The 14,305-nt window shown below is 44.3% G+C and overlaps 1 protein-coding gene across 4 annotated transcripts in view; it reads left to right on the top strand.

Annotated features, from left to right (window-relative positions):
- The window catches only part of NOL10 (nucleolar protein 10), a 78,427-nt gene extending 68,932 nt beyond the window's left edge, over positions 1 to 9,495 (top strand). For all 4 annotated transcript variants that reach the window (XM_074538103.1, XM_026793598.2, XM_074538105.1 and 1 more), the window contains one exon: positions 1,861 to 9,495. The gene's annotated coding sequence lies outside the window, so the exon portion shown is untranslated. The remainder of the gene's footprint in view (positions 1 to 1,860) is intronic.
- The last annotated feature ends 4,810 nt before the right edge of the window (positions 9,496 to 14,305 follow it).

The following is a 14,305-nucleotide window of genomic DNA, read 5'->3' on the forward strand; positions in this document are numbered from 1 at the left end:
AAGCGTCCTGCTCACAGGGAAAGATTTGCTGGAGGAACTTCTGTCATGGAGCTGCATCCTCTCCATCAGAGCAGCATGGAACAAGCCAACCGCTGGCAGAATCTCTGCCCTGGCTGCCAGCATCCACATCACTTGGGGTGGCCCTTCTGCCCTTTCAGGGTTGGCCATGGAGCAGATCATTCTCTTGAGGTTTTTACTTGGACATGAGTTTGACATCACCTCTGTTTGACCTTTCATCTTCAAACAATTTTTATTAAGTTTTTAACTTAAATAACATGTGGACTAATAATTTTGTGAAAGGTGTGGATTTCCCCCCTTTTTCACATCTGCAACATTATAGATTGGCTATGACCTACCACAGCCGTGTTGTGTGTGTGGCAGCTTGTGTCATTATAGCACCAGAGGGTTTCTCAAATCTGAGAGCTGATTTATGGCAGTCCACCTTGACCCACACAAACCATTAGCTCACTTCTGACTCTTTTCTAGGTTTCCTGACTTTCTGCCTGGTGTATTTCAGAAGCTGAAGGGAAAGGTGGGATTTCTGCTGAATATAGGCCAGCTCTTCAGCCAGTCACTGGAGTTCTGCCAGTTCTTGCCAGATGGAGATTGAGCGCTGGCTTTGTCAGATGAAATGTTACCCAGCCAAGATTCAGTGGCATCTGGCTAGATATTCTTTGCTTCCTAAGAGATTTTCTATTACTTATCCCAAGTACTTTGGTTGTGGATCTGGTACTATCTGACTATAGCTTTTCCTCTAGCTGTTTGCAGTGAAGCATTTATGTACACACAATCACAGCAGATAAATCTCTTAGAATGAGATAATCATAATCTCTTTAATCAGCACATTGTAGTAATCCCTTGTAAACAGACTGGCTTCAGCAAACTCTTTACTAGGTCAGTGTCCCCACTGATCTTTTCCCTCTTCAGTTTTGCTCTGTGTCAGCCATGTAGCAGAAGGTGTTTCAGCAAGATCAGGAAATTAAATGATTGTGTGTACAACCAGGAGCTGATAACATGCTGGTAGTATGATGATAATAGTGCATGCATATGCTATTTGGTGATAACAACTCTAAGAATAGCAATCAAATATATGTAGGAATAATGCAAACACAAATTCACTGTGGTTTAATACATGGGAAATTCCAGTGGCTCTGATCTTAAGGCATTCCCTGCTCAACCAGCATTTGCAACATGCTTTTATTTGTTTTTCATTTACATTTGTTGCTGCTGACACCGCAGAAGTTAAGTTGTATTTCTACTCACACACAATGCTCATGTGTTACTGTAAATGTGGGAATGAGTTATTGAAGGAGAAGGGAAGGTGAATTACACATCTGCCTCCAGCAAACTCTCCTTCTCTGAGTTTATTCAGTTGCTGTAGAATCAGTAAAAACATTTCTAAAGGAAAAGTGATTCATCCAAAGTGCTCTGACAATAGGTCATCTCTCATTCCAAAAAATGGAGAGGAGTATCTCAACAGAGGAAAGCCAGTGGTGTTGCCTGCCTGCAGCCCCTGCTCTGGCCCTTCACACCATGCTGGTGTTAACACTTTTGCATGCATTTTTTAAAGGAGAATGCTTCTCAGTACGTGTTAAGGCCTTTAGCATGCTGGCTACTGCATTGGAGGGACTCCAGGTAAAGCAAGGAGAGCAACTGGTGCTTGGGAAATTGGTGGGGCTCTTCTAAACTGTAAGATTATATTCTCATTTCAGTCAAGAGCCAGAAACTCCAAGCTTGCGCCTCCCTGGAGAAACCAAGGAGGTTTGATGGGAACGAAGAGTGCCTCAGGCATCCCGGGATTTGCCTTAGAAGAGAGGACAGTGTACCCATAATGTTTGCGTTCTTTCCCAATTTTTATAGGTCAGCTTTAGCAGGCCTGCACACACTTGAAGAATGAATGACAAGCTGCGTCCAGTCCCGTGGGTCTTACTCATGGGACTAGTCCTTACTCATCGTATCGGCCCCCGCAAGGCCCATGAGCCTGCTCCTGTGATTGAGCCTTTTGGCAGAAAGGCCTCTTCATTCCAATGGGGATCTGCTTGTTTTGCACGCTGTAAAAATGCAGACACCGCTGGAAGGCAGCAGGAGTTCTACCTGTGTGAGCTCAAATGGGCAAAGTGCCACCTGGGACAGTCATGGAGGCTGGGACAGTCCTGGTACCCCAGTGAAGGTCTGCAAAAAGATGCTCTCAATGTACATCCAGGCACAGAAATTTTTAGTGTTTTTGCTTCTCATCCTGGAATCTCCAGAGCATTCCTCCCCCTAAGGTTATGACAGTAAATAGGACCTTCACGTATTTTTGGTTGCTATAAGATGCATGCCATTTAAGTCAGTTGAGGAAGGTGGGAATGGAGGCAGACAGTGCCCTTCCATGTGATGGGCTGCGAAGGACATTTCTCGGTCTCTGTTTTACCTCACACAAACAAAAATATTGCCATACTTAACTACAGAGCAGCTGGAATCCAGGAATGGGAGTAAGCCACAATGTGGGCAGCTGAAGACTATAAACTCTGCATTGGACTGGTTCCAGGTGCAGAGATCTACAACCTACAACATCCTAGGCATCCCTTTCAATGTGGCATCTCATCAGCAGCGTCCTTGGCTGTGGGTTCTGAAGCTAGCTGTGTCTTCACTGTGTTTTCATCTCTGTCTGCAGAGATGGGTGCATGGACATTGCCCAGTGCAGAATAACAGTGGTGCTTCCTGCCCTGCAGAGCAGACAGTGGTGGGACACAGCAGCGCTGGAAACCTTGTCATTATCTCAGCTTCCCCTTAAAGCAGAGTGTCTGGAAGGAAGGATGATTTTACAGTTAGACCACTGGATTAGCAGAACTGAACAGCTTCTACCTGTACTTTCCTGTGTGATTTTGAAAATCGCTTGAAATCTGCTTCGTTTTTTTTGATTTTAGGAATAGAAGCAATTCCCTGTTTCCAAAGTGAAAAAGTTTTGTATTGTGGCTTAATTGTAAAGAAAATGTTTGTGAGAATTTAAGAAGTAACAAATGTGAGAAGCTGATAGGCTGTGGCACTTGAGGGTCCTGTTTGATGGTGGTAAAATGTGTCACAGTTACAGAAGCCTTCCAAGTTCAATGTTGGTTCTTATTTTTCTTGAGGTGTCTCTTACAGATGCACAAAGTTCAGCTTTTTGTAGTTAGAGTGATTTTTTAAGTATTCAGCCTAAAAACAAGGAGAGATTTTACCCTGCTGTTTATAACTTTCAGTGATCTGTGTGTAGGCAAATCTGCCCATGAAGAAAGGTCCTTTCTGATGGTGGGCACAAGGTTGCTGTGGCAGTGCAGTCCTGCACCATGGCCATCACTGACAGACAGGCACAGCACATGGTAATCTGTTTAAAAACACCTGTTTAGGGTCAGATTGCTCTCAGGAACAGACATCCAGAGGTGCTGAGCGATCAACCTCGAGACCAGTTGTCTGGTTTGTCTCCACTGTCTTTGCTCCATCACTGAGGGTGTGGAGAGAAGGTGAAAAATATCTCAGAGAATTGCCTGGTAGCCTCAGATGACATTGGAATTTCATAGCTAGTGGTTTTGATTGGGATTTTCTCATCTATGTTTTTCAATGAGTGGAAGGTGTTTTTAAGCAGGGATCTCCCTCCCATTCAGTAAAACAGTGCTGACCAAATTGAGGTGGGAAAGGCTTTGCTGCAGAGACATGGCTGGAGCTCAGAACAAAGACCCAGAAGGGAATGTCCATAAGCAATTTTGGCTGAGGCATCATAGGATCCTTGGGACCAGCACTGGATTTCTACAAGGCCATATTCTCAGCCAGTCTAAGCTGTTGGTGCTCTTTTCAAGACAGCTGTTCTGCAGAGTGTCAACCATCAGCTTATAAACTTGAGTTTCTTCGGAAACTTCCTTGGAACTGATTGGATAAGCTAAGAAGGCTCCATAAATACAAACATTTTAACTAAGGAGTTGGACTTGGCCTGCCCATTTAATGAAGTGGTGGGCGTGTTTCACTGAATCTTGACTGAGACTTTTCGGGTGCTTTGGCTGCTCAGCCGTCAGCTCCATCCAGCATTATGGGTTACTGCCCTTAGCTGCTCCAGCAGGCACTTTGGTGTCCCAGCTAGGCAGCCCATCTGCAGCAGCCTCTGCTGCTCTTTGAGGAACACAAGTGGGACAAATTTGCTAAATTTGTCTCAGAGAAAGATGGCCAGCTGGGAGAGGCAGTGTCTTCTGCAAATGCTCCTCCTCTTTCTAAAGGGAACTGATTTTGCAGTTGGTAGTTAGGGAGTTGCTCTGTATTAGCTGTTAAGAGCTCTGCTTTGGCTTGCTTAAACCCATGTTTTCAAGGGCTCTTCTACATGCATATGTCAGAAGTTTGTTGATAAACCTGGGATGTCTTTTGTAGGAGTTCTGAAGCATCTTCCACAAGCAGTTTTGTGCTGATTAACTGCCACAGTTTAAAGCTTATTGATATTGTCAAGTTGATTGGGTTGTTGAAATCAGTTTGAACATGGTTTTGCTTAAGTCATTTCTTAAACTAGTCTTCAAAGCATGCTACTACATTGGGGAATAAATTTGAGAATAGATGTGGTTTTTGCCTTTGCACTGTGTGTGACCAATTTTTACTTGAAAAACAGTTGTGGTTCATATCAGAGGGTAAATTACTTATTTGACAGTTTGAAAGAATTTGGTAAAATCTCAGATCTTGTCCTTTCTATTTAAGAATGTGCTAAATAAAACTAAGGAAGATTGGTTTTAAGAAAGACAGGAAGTCAGAACAAAAACATTATTCACCTTGGTTCATATGCTATAAAGCAGCAGAAAGATGCAATAAATTACAGATACTTTCACAACATCATTAAATATATTTATCTTTTCAAGGTCAACCATTTCCTTTTTGTCAGTGCACTTTGGTTATGCTCTGTTATGATCTCTCTTCCACTGCCAGTCCACAAGACTAAACATGCTTTATATTTTTCACGGTACATTTCCTTACTTCCTGTTCCTGCCTCCTCACGCTCACCCCCAGAGATTTGGGATGGTCTGAAGGCAAGACAGAGCTCCTGCTGTGTTTGAAGATAACTTCTGGTCTGGATGGGTAGTTCACTGTCTGGGTTGCTAATTTTGCTATGAATGGGATTCATAGGCCTCTATGAAACAGAAATAGACTGCTCTTCAGTAGCTTTCTAGTAGGTTTGATACAATTTATTCATGTTCATACCAATCCAATCCCATTTGTCACCACAATGAAGCTTAACCTGCTCTCAAGCTGATCTCTACCAAGATGCTCTGAGCCTTTGGATACATCTGTCCTGCCTCCATTTCTCCTTGTACTGTTGTTTCCTGGGTTGTTGCTGCAACAGTTCTTTTTACAGGAAAGTTGACTCGGTGCTTTTCATTAACCAGGAAAGACAAATCAGTGCCCCAGCAGTGAGGGCACAAGCAAACCCTCCCATTGCTGTCAGCAACGCCATTTGAAGGTGTCACTGGCTCTTCAGAGTGCCGGTGAGTGTTGGTGTTCTGCAGCTGACCATTTCCAAAGCTCTGGTGCTGGACAAGACCATACAAACAATCTCTGATCATCACCAGCCACAAGGATTTGAGGAGTCAGCATGGCTATGTTATAATCTGTGTGACTTTGGGAATAGCAGGCTGGGGAGTCCTGGTGTAGAGGGTTCCTTCTGCTGAGGGATCACAGGTGTGGCTGCTGTGAATAAGAGGGTGCTGTTGTGAGACACCCTGGCAATGAAAATACCATTTTCTGGCAGAGACAATCCTGTTCTCAGCCTGTGTGTGCACTCAGAGGTGGACTAGACACCCTCTCCACTGAAGAAGGTTTGCTGCTGCAGCATGTGTGGTGTCTGGGGAGTGTCTTGTCCTGCTGCTATGCCTAGCATGGTTTGGACCTAAATAGGTTTGGACCTGAGTCAGTTTGGACTTTCTGGCAATGTTCATTCCTTAGCTTGGGAATTAGCTTGAACTCAGTCTCACTAAGTGGTTTGGATGTTGCCATTCTGCTGCAAAAGGCTGAACTGAACTGAACAGATCAATTCTGGCAGGTCATTGTCCTCAGGATGAGAGAATGGGCCTGGGCCCATTTTATTTGCCAGTATTACTGTTCCCTTTGTGCCTCTCTCTATGTCCAGCATCTGCACCTGGTCTTTCTAAATCCTAAAGATGGCATTGTAATACAAAGGCATGACCTGAAATAGGACTGACCATTCAATATCCAGGGAGACATCCCTTAGGGTTTTCTGCACACCCAAGGTCACCCTGTGCATTCCAGTGCTCTCAAGGGACACAGGAGATGGGCTTGATTAGACAGGCGGGACTGGAGCAACGTAGTCTCCAGTCATATTTCCTAATAACCTCACAGGAATCCCTACCCCAAGAAGTACTAAGACCAAGAGAGAAAAACACAGGGCAACAACGAATAGGAGCTGAAAGTTTGGAGTTCTTTTCTGGCATGGCAGAACTTGCTTGTGGCTTTCACCAAGTTTCTCTAAGCTTTAGTGTCTTGGCATTGAAAATGGAGCAAATAAGTTACTCCCATGGTGTAAACCAAAGAGTAAAACTCATTGAGGATCCATCAGCAGAGTTCATTAGATCAGCAGATGGGAGCCTTTGTGTGGCATTCATTATTTGCATCTCAGACCTCCCATTTTCTATCCATTTAGGAGGTTTTCTTGCCAGGGTGACTTGTTAGAACTGCCACTGGCATCTGGGCATGGGCTGTGCATTTTGCCTGCTCTCTGAACATCGATCAAAGCCTCTGGGAGGAGAACCAGCAACATACTAAATACATGTCAGCTCAGCTCTTTTCGCATGCAGGCTTTGCTTAGCCTGCGAAAGCTCATTGTCTCCAAGCCAAGTAATTGGAGGAGTCAAGGCCCTGTTTAACCTTTCGGGAAGAGCTGCTGCTTTGACATCCACAAAGAGCTGCTTTGCTTGAGGAGCTAAAGGTTCTTTGCAAGATTAGGCTCAGGTATTACAGCCCAGCACATGGCTGCTGGCTGTAATGAGCAGGGGCTGGGGCTGGGATGTGGGAGTCCTGGGGCTCGACTGACTCCTCTGCCTGAGGAATCTGAAAGTGCTCATCTTCCCAAGGACTTTGCCCCAGCCACCAGGAATGAAGCAGAATACTCCTGAGGGAGCTGGAGAAAGATGTTGCAAGCACTCTGTGCCTCGCATTAGATCTTTTGCTTTTTATAAAGTAATGATTAATGCACAGGATAAAACCCAGTCTTCTAGCCCTGAACAAGCAATTTCAGGCACTGGTTCCTGTTTCTGTAAACAGGAATGACTAATGGTTGCCCAAACAAGGATAACTTAGAGATCATTTTGTGATGGCAGACCTCCACTTTAAAGTCTTGTGCTGAGACAGCAGATTTGAGCCAGGAATATTCAAAATTCTGGGTTAAAAAGATAATAGTGGTTTTCCTCAGTGTTTGAGCCTGGGCTGTCTGGTGAATGGGGTGAAAAATTCAGGGTAGAGCAGCCCAAATTTTTCCAGGAAATGTTCTACCTGAGATCCCAGTCCCCATCTCCCAGTCAGTGTGCCTGTTTAAGGCAGTCAGGAGTCAAGGCAATATGAATGTTACTCAACAACTGTCCAGCATTCAGTACAGCTGTTGCTTTATACATCATGTTCCATTCTGTTGCAAAATGTCTGTAACAAACACGTAACACCTTTCTTTATTATAGAAGCTATATTCATACAGCAGTTATTTTGGCTCTTTTTTCCCTCTTTAGTTGCCACTGGTGCTGTTTTCAGTGCTTCTGCCTGTGTTGGAAGTGAATTTAGACCAATAGACTAAAGAACTTTCGTTCCTAATCTAGTAGCAATCATAGTCAGCAATTTTGTGTTCAAATCATCTAGTTAACAAGAGGAAAAATTAATTTCACCACTTTTATTTAACTTTAATTCCTTTGTCCCCTTTGAGGTTGTTACCATGGCAACTCAAGTCACCCTCTGATTGATCTCCATCATTCCTCAGCCTGGAAAAGAGGTTGCTGTTTCTGCTCGCTGCAGCAGGCAACACGTGAGGCATTTCTCCAGTGTCATGCCTGGTATTAGCAAGGTACTCCACAAGCTACTTTGGCATCTTCACCTCTATAAATCTGTCCAGTCTAATGAGGATCATGGGTTATTTTAGGTGGTGGGCTGTTAGCTACAGTGCTAAAGACCTGACTTTCATCTACATTCTTGTGTAAGCAATTCCTCATGTTTGCTGTCCTTATGGACATTGCAAGAAGAGAGGAATCTTGGAAGAGCATTTAATGTACATAAGAAACCCATTTTACTCGCTAAATTCTGCAATAATCACATCTTTAATTGAAAATGAACAACAGGATAATCCAGGTTCCACATAATGTAATGAATACATTGATTGTAATCAATGAATACATTGACTACATTGTAGGTAATTAATAACACTCCTTTTTATTCCAGAACATGGCCAGAAAGCCAAATGTATCATTAGCACCTACTGAGGTGCTAACTGGGTTAGTATTTATGTCCAAAGAAAGCCAATAATTTTTGGTGTGTTTGAGCTGTGGAGTGGCACTAATATGTATCCTCACACTCTTATAAAACACTATTTTATGTTACACACATTGGGATGATTCTTGCTGTTCAAGCCCTGGTATAAGCCATAGAAATCTAGAAAGAGCTGGGCCAGTGCTTTGCAATTACATTTAACTCATCCCCTGTTGATGCCTTGGCAGGGAGCCTGGTGTAATGTGAGGCACTGTCTCATGACCCTGAGCCCAGAGACTGAGAATACTTAAAGGCCTCTGGACCACAGCTGTTTTTCAAGAACAGTCTTCCTTAAACGTCAATTACCAGAAGATAAATGATTTGATGGGCTGAAATGGTTGCAGGATGGATGCTGCTGCATTCCTGCATTTCTTGAGGAGGCTTCCTGCTTCCTTCTGCCTCCTCTTCTGTCTGTGGCTGGCACAATGTTACCAGCATGCAGAAAGCTCAGGACACACTGTGATGGACAAGGAAGGTGGTCTCCAAGTCACCTCTACCTGGCTGATGTGATTTCCATCAGGTTTTTGAAGCTGGGCATGGAGATGTTTGCAATTCTTTTGACTGGCTTTAAGTCTGCTTCATATCTGCTCTGTTCTGAAAAGTCTTATATACTTATGATAAAGTTAAAAAATCCAGGTGCTTCTGCCCAGTGAGTGGTACACAGCCAACCTGGAGTGTTTTTATGCACTGAGACACAGGACAGAGGTCCTGGTGTCCCATTCTGGGAGGGGACAGACAAATGTTGCTTCTTGGTGAATGCCTATATTTTCACTACAGGAAGGACATGCACCTAATGGTGTGAAGAGGACAGAACTAGATACTTGTCTTTTTTTCTTTTTTTTTTTTTTGTTTGTTTGGGGGTTTTTGTCTCTGTAAGTAGTCACAGAAACCTCCTTAGCAGAAAAAAAAACCCCACCACAAAACAACCAAAATACCAAAAACCAAAAAGACCAAAAACAGACAAAAAACCCACCAAACCAAAAACCACCCAAAAAATCAAGACTATGAGGAAAAAAAAATTTAAAATCTCCTGTCTGCTCCAAAAAGGTACTGGAATGTGAGGCAAAAGAATAATTTGACTTTTAGGTTCTAAGCAGGGCTTTGTGGTTGACCACTGCCAATTGATGGTGCACAAAGCCAAGATTTTGAGGCCTGAGAGCAGTGTGGTGCTGGGAAATCTCTGCCCCACCAACCACCTACTGTTTGGCCTTGGGGTAGTCATGTCATCTGTCTCTGCATCTCTGCTTCCTTCTTAGAATAAGCCTTGTCTGTGTACACTGGGTTCTCTGGGGTAAGGACCAGCCCATGACATTTATTAATATAGTGCTTGGCATGCTGAAGCATGACTCCTCTGAGATTTCCAGTTGCTACTGAACTGCAAAATAATTAAAACTGTATGTTGAGGCTTCTTTTATGTAATGCTGTCATCTAGACAGTTGATGCTTATAGGCCTCTAGATTGAATTTGATTTAAACCTCAAAATTATGTGTCTTGCTTCCAAGATTATTTGCTTACTGTGTGCTATACTGTCACGGTTACAACCACTGGAGAAGCCCTCTGCATGTGGAAGTGTAGCTGAGCATTTTTCCTGCAGGGTCCTTAGACTCAGACTCATCCCTGCTCACCCCAAAAGAGCACTCAACAGAAAATACCCTCACAAGCATTTTAGAAAGGGGTCTCTAAATCTGCAAACTCACAAAGTGAGCCTGCCTTTGTCTCAGAGGCCTGAACAGCCACAAACAGAAATGCTTGGCAGATCAGAGAACCCTCCACTAGGCACATGATCCTGGCTCTCTGAGGATCTGAGTCCAGGGGAACAGAAGTCTTTTGCAGATTGATGTGACATGGGAAAGCTCTCCTGTCGCCAGCTGAACCAATGCCTAATGAGAAGCCAAGTCATGGTGGTCACAGTGTTCCTGAGCTTTCTGCCACTGCAGAGCCCCAGCTGCACCTTGTCTGCTTTGGCTGCACTCAGAGCAGGAACAGAAGTCACTCGTGTCTGGTGTGAAAGGCTGTAGGGAACACTCCACATATGTTCCAATGTAACACCAGGTCAGCAGCACCTGTAACAGGAGACCCCAGAAGTGCTGGGCCAGATTACACAACCTTTGCCAAGGTTTCCATTTGAGACCATTGACAAGTGTTGGGACGCCTACTAGGAGCAGGCTTTTAGTTCTTGTGCCACATTATTCCCAGAGCTTCCAGCTCTTCAGCAGCTTGCAGTCTTTCACATGCTGCTGTTGGCTGTGGAGGCCCTGGTGTGACCCAGAGGGAGCAGCTGTGGCTCCAGCAGGACTAAACATGTAAACTATCAATAAGCTCAGCTCTGGATGTCCAAGTCTCCTCTTTGGTGCAGATGGTGTAGCCCTGACAGGAGTGCTCTGCCACATCACACAGGTAGGCAAGCAGTGCAAACTGTGGCAATGAGGTGATAATTGTGGCAGCAGCTCTCTGGCCACAGAGAGCAACGCACAACTTTCCCAGGCATTGTCCTGGGGAAGGCTGTGGGAAGATCAGAGCAAAGAATGAGAAACAATTCTTATCCTCACTTGCTGCACCTGTTGTTGTGAGCATGTGGAATGTGCTATGGAGATTTGTTTACCAGAGGGTGGCTTCTTGATTGGCCAGTGGTGATGGTGTCTGGATGGAAGGACCAACTGGGTCAAACTGTACTATGGCTGTCTGTAAGGGTGCGGGTTTCTGAATAAGTATAGTATAATAAAGTGATTGGTCAGCCTTCTGAGAAGCAGGGAGTCAATGCTAATTATTACCCAGCTGGGGACCTGTGGTGAGAGATAATTCCCTGAGAAGGAGCACAAATTAGACAGGAAATGGTTATTTTCAGTAAATGGCTATCAAATAAAACAACCATGATGGGACAGCTTAAAAAGACTTTTAATTAGTCCATTTTACTTTTGCTGCTTAGTGCTTTATGACTACGGATCTTTTTCTTGCTTTACATTTCTTTGCCAGCCTGTATTGTAGCCCAGTAGCCTATGTCAGGCTTCAGTAGCAGCAAGTTCTGTTGTACCAGAAGCAGCTTGAAAGCCCCCTTAGGTTTTGAAAAACAAAACTTCTGACAAAGGGTTGGTCAGGTACAGTGTTATTTCTTTCTGTTTTTTCTGACATAGCAAGAAGCAAGCCTCATTTGAGGAGGATAACACTGGAAGGATGCTACTACCAAAGCCCAGTCCCACACAGCTGTTAGCAGTACCTCAGGCACCTGTCAGAAGTGCAATGAATTAGAAAGATTTGTGCCTTAGGTTTAGTGTTGGGGTAGCAGGCAAGGCACACAACTTCAGGGTAGGAAGTGATGCCATGATCACATATCCTACTGGAAGCAATGGAGTTCCCTGAGAAGGGGTAAATCAGTGAAGAATGGATGGATGGCACTTACCTGATAAATGATTCCACTGTACTGATCCTGTGTAGCTAATGGGAATGGCTAATGTGTTCTGCACTTTGCAAGTTCAAGGGAGATCACTTCCTGTGACTCCTAGGGCTGCTGTACAGTAGTTGATGTTGCCATGGCCAAGAGCTGCCTTGGCTCTGAACAATTCACTGAGGTAAGCTCCTTGCTGACAAGCTTGTTTTGGTTGGACTATTTCCTCCTGGCACCAGAAAAATGTAGCAAATCCAAAAGAGGGGTGGGATGGATCAGGCAGGTGTCTAGCTCACGTCCCTTTGCTACTAGTCTTGCCACAGCTCTGCAAAGGCAGCCTGGTGCATATATCCAGCCCCACATGGTCAGGAGGGGTCAGTTCTGCTGGACAGAGCTGCAGAAAGCCCCTAGGCTGTGCTGGAGGCTTCCCAAGCCAGCCAAAATTAAATGCTGGGCATGGGACTTTCTGAGCTGCTGCCTCTCTCCTGAGGATGGGCGCATACCCAAGGTCTGCTGCCTGGGACTGGGAGCACTTCATCTCCCAGTGTTGATGGAATAGAGGCCTGGAAAATCTCTTTTAAGTTGATGGGTTTGGGGCCCTTGTATTTGGATTCTCTGTGCTGGACCTTTATGTTTTTCTTGTTCTAAGGAAGCTGCAAGAACATCTTTTTCCTTGCTAACTTTAGCATTGGAACTAAACACTGGATTTCCTACTTACCACAGCCCTTTCCTAGGAAAGGGCCCAGCTGCCTCAGGCTAGTGGAAGCTCCAGCCCTGGCTTTGAATTTCACATGTTCAGGGATGTGTGAAAGAGACATAACAAGCATTGTAAAGACTGTAGGCAGACATTCAGTGTATACTGAGATATCATGAAAAAGCACACACACACACATAGGACATGGGTGCAGACAAGACACAGACACACACATCTATGTGTCTATATGTGTGTGAGTATATATATATATATATATATGTGTGTGTGTGTATATATGTATATGTATATATAGGTGTACCTATGTAAGCCCATGTGCGGTTTTGTGTTCAGTTTCCCCCTGGGTATCCACTGAGCTAAGGGCAGTGCCCCTTAACTCATGAAGTCTTTCATCTTGAAGAGACTGCAGTGATGTGGCTGGACCACTGCTATTATCCTTTACTGGGGCTGGTGTCTCCTTCTAGGATCTCCCAGAGCTGCTTGGGGACTACAGTTTTCAAGAAGCAGAACTAATTTTGCCACTTCATTCTTTGTTGGAATTACTTGCCAATTTTCATGAGGAAAGTAAAACACCTGATAAACTGTGCAGGTGTGTTTCAGTCCAAATTGAAGGGGTGGGTTTAACTTGCAAAGATCATCTTTGTTCTAGAGACATGGGTGACAGAGCCTTGGCAGTGTCATGGATGCATCTGACCAGCCTGAGTTCACGAGCTCTGCAAGGAGGAATCCCTGGGGTAATCACAGGGACCATCAGGTCACAACTTGGAATGTTGGATCCATTTATAGGCAGCCCTCACAGATATATAAATGCTGCTGCTTTATCCAAAGCCCATTTTTAGTTCAGTAGCCTCTCATAAAAATGTTACAGTAGACAAAATATTCTGGACAGAAATCTGCTGAGCAGAAGAAATCCTGAGTTGGAAAGTACCCTTTCTTCAGTCTCACCCAACCCAAAACACTGGCTAACAAGTTTGAAATTGTATCACTTTTTAATTAAGTAGTGACTGATGTTACCTTTAGAATGATGGGCTGGAGACACAGGGTGCTAATGATTAAATAGCTTGATCCCTATGCCATAATCCTAATATTTTGCCAGTTGGCTATCAAAGTATGTCCGGAGCAGAGCAAGCACTTGGCAACCTCACAGCCTTCAGTAATTTAAGAAAACCCTGATTGACTCCCTAGATTATGTTCCTATTTTAATCTATAGGCAGTACCTACAGTTGCTGAAGAGCTGTTCAGCATTTCCTAGGTTTCACAAGCTTTGAGGAACAGTCACCAGGAACTCTTTTTCCCAACAGCAAAGAGGTTTGTAATTTAATAACAGGCTTTGGACAGGAAGACAAAATGTTTCTCCAGGGAGCAGCAGTAGGAGTCCCTGCAATAAAAGACCTTAGTCATGGTCGTGCATGTACAGCTGTAAAGTCACACCTGGCTGTATCCCTTCCTTAGAGGGAAATTGTCTGGGGAACACAATTGCAGAATCCTTTGCCATGGTCCATCCTCTCCAATGACAGACTTACAGTTTTGTCCTGAACTGTGTGATGTTTCTTCAGCTTGGCTGCTGGTGTGGTTTCTGAACCCCTTCATAATCTCTAGAATATTTGGTTTAAAACAGAGCTGTGTTTTTCAGACACTTCCCCGGTACTGCCGCAGTGCCAGGTCTGGCCAGAGGGCTATCCAGCAGCCAGCAAATGACTTAA

The sequence above is a fragment of the Zonotrichia albicollis genome, chromosome 3, assembly GCF_047830755.1.
Source record: "Zonotrichia albicollis isolate bZonAlb1 chromosome 3, bZonAlb1.hap1, whole genome shotgun sequence".
Taxonomy (NCBI): domain Eukaryota; kingdom Metazoa; phylum Chordata; class Aves; order Passeriformes; family Passerellidae; genus Zonotrichia; species Zonotrichia albicollis.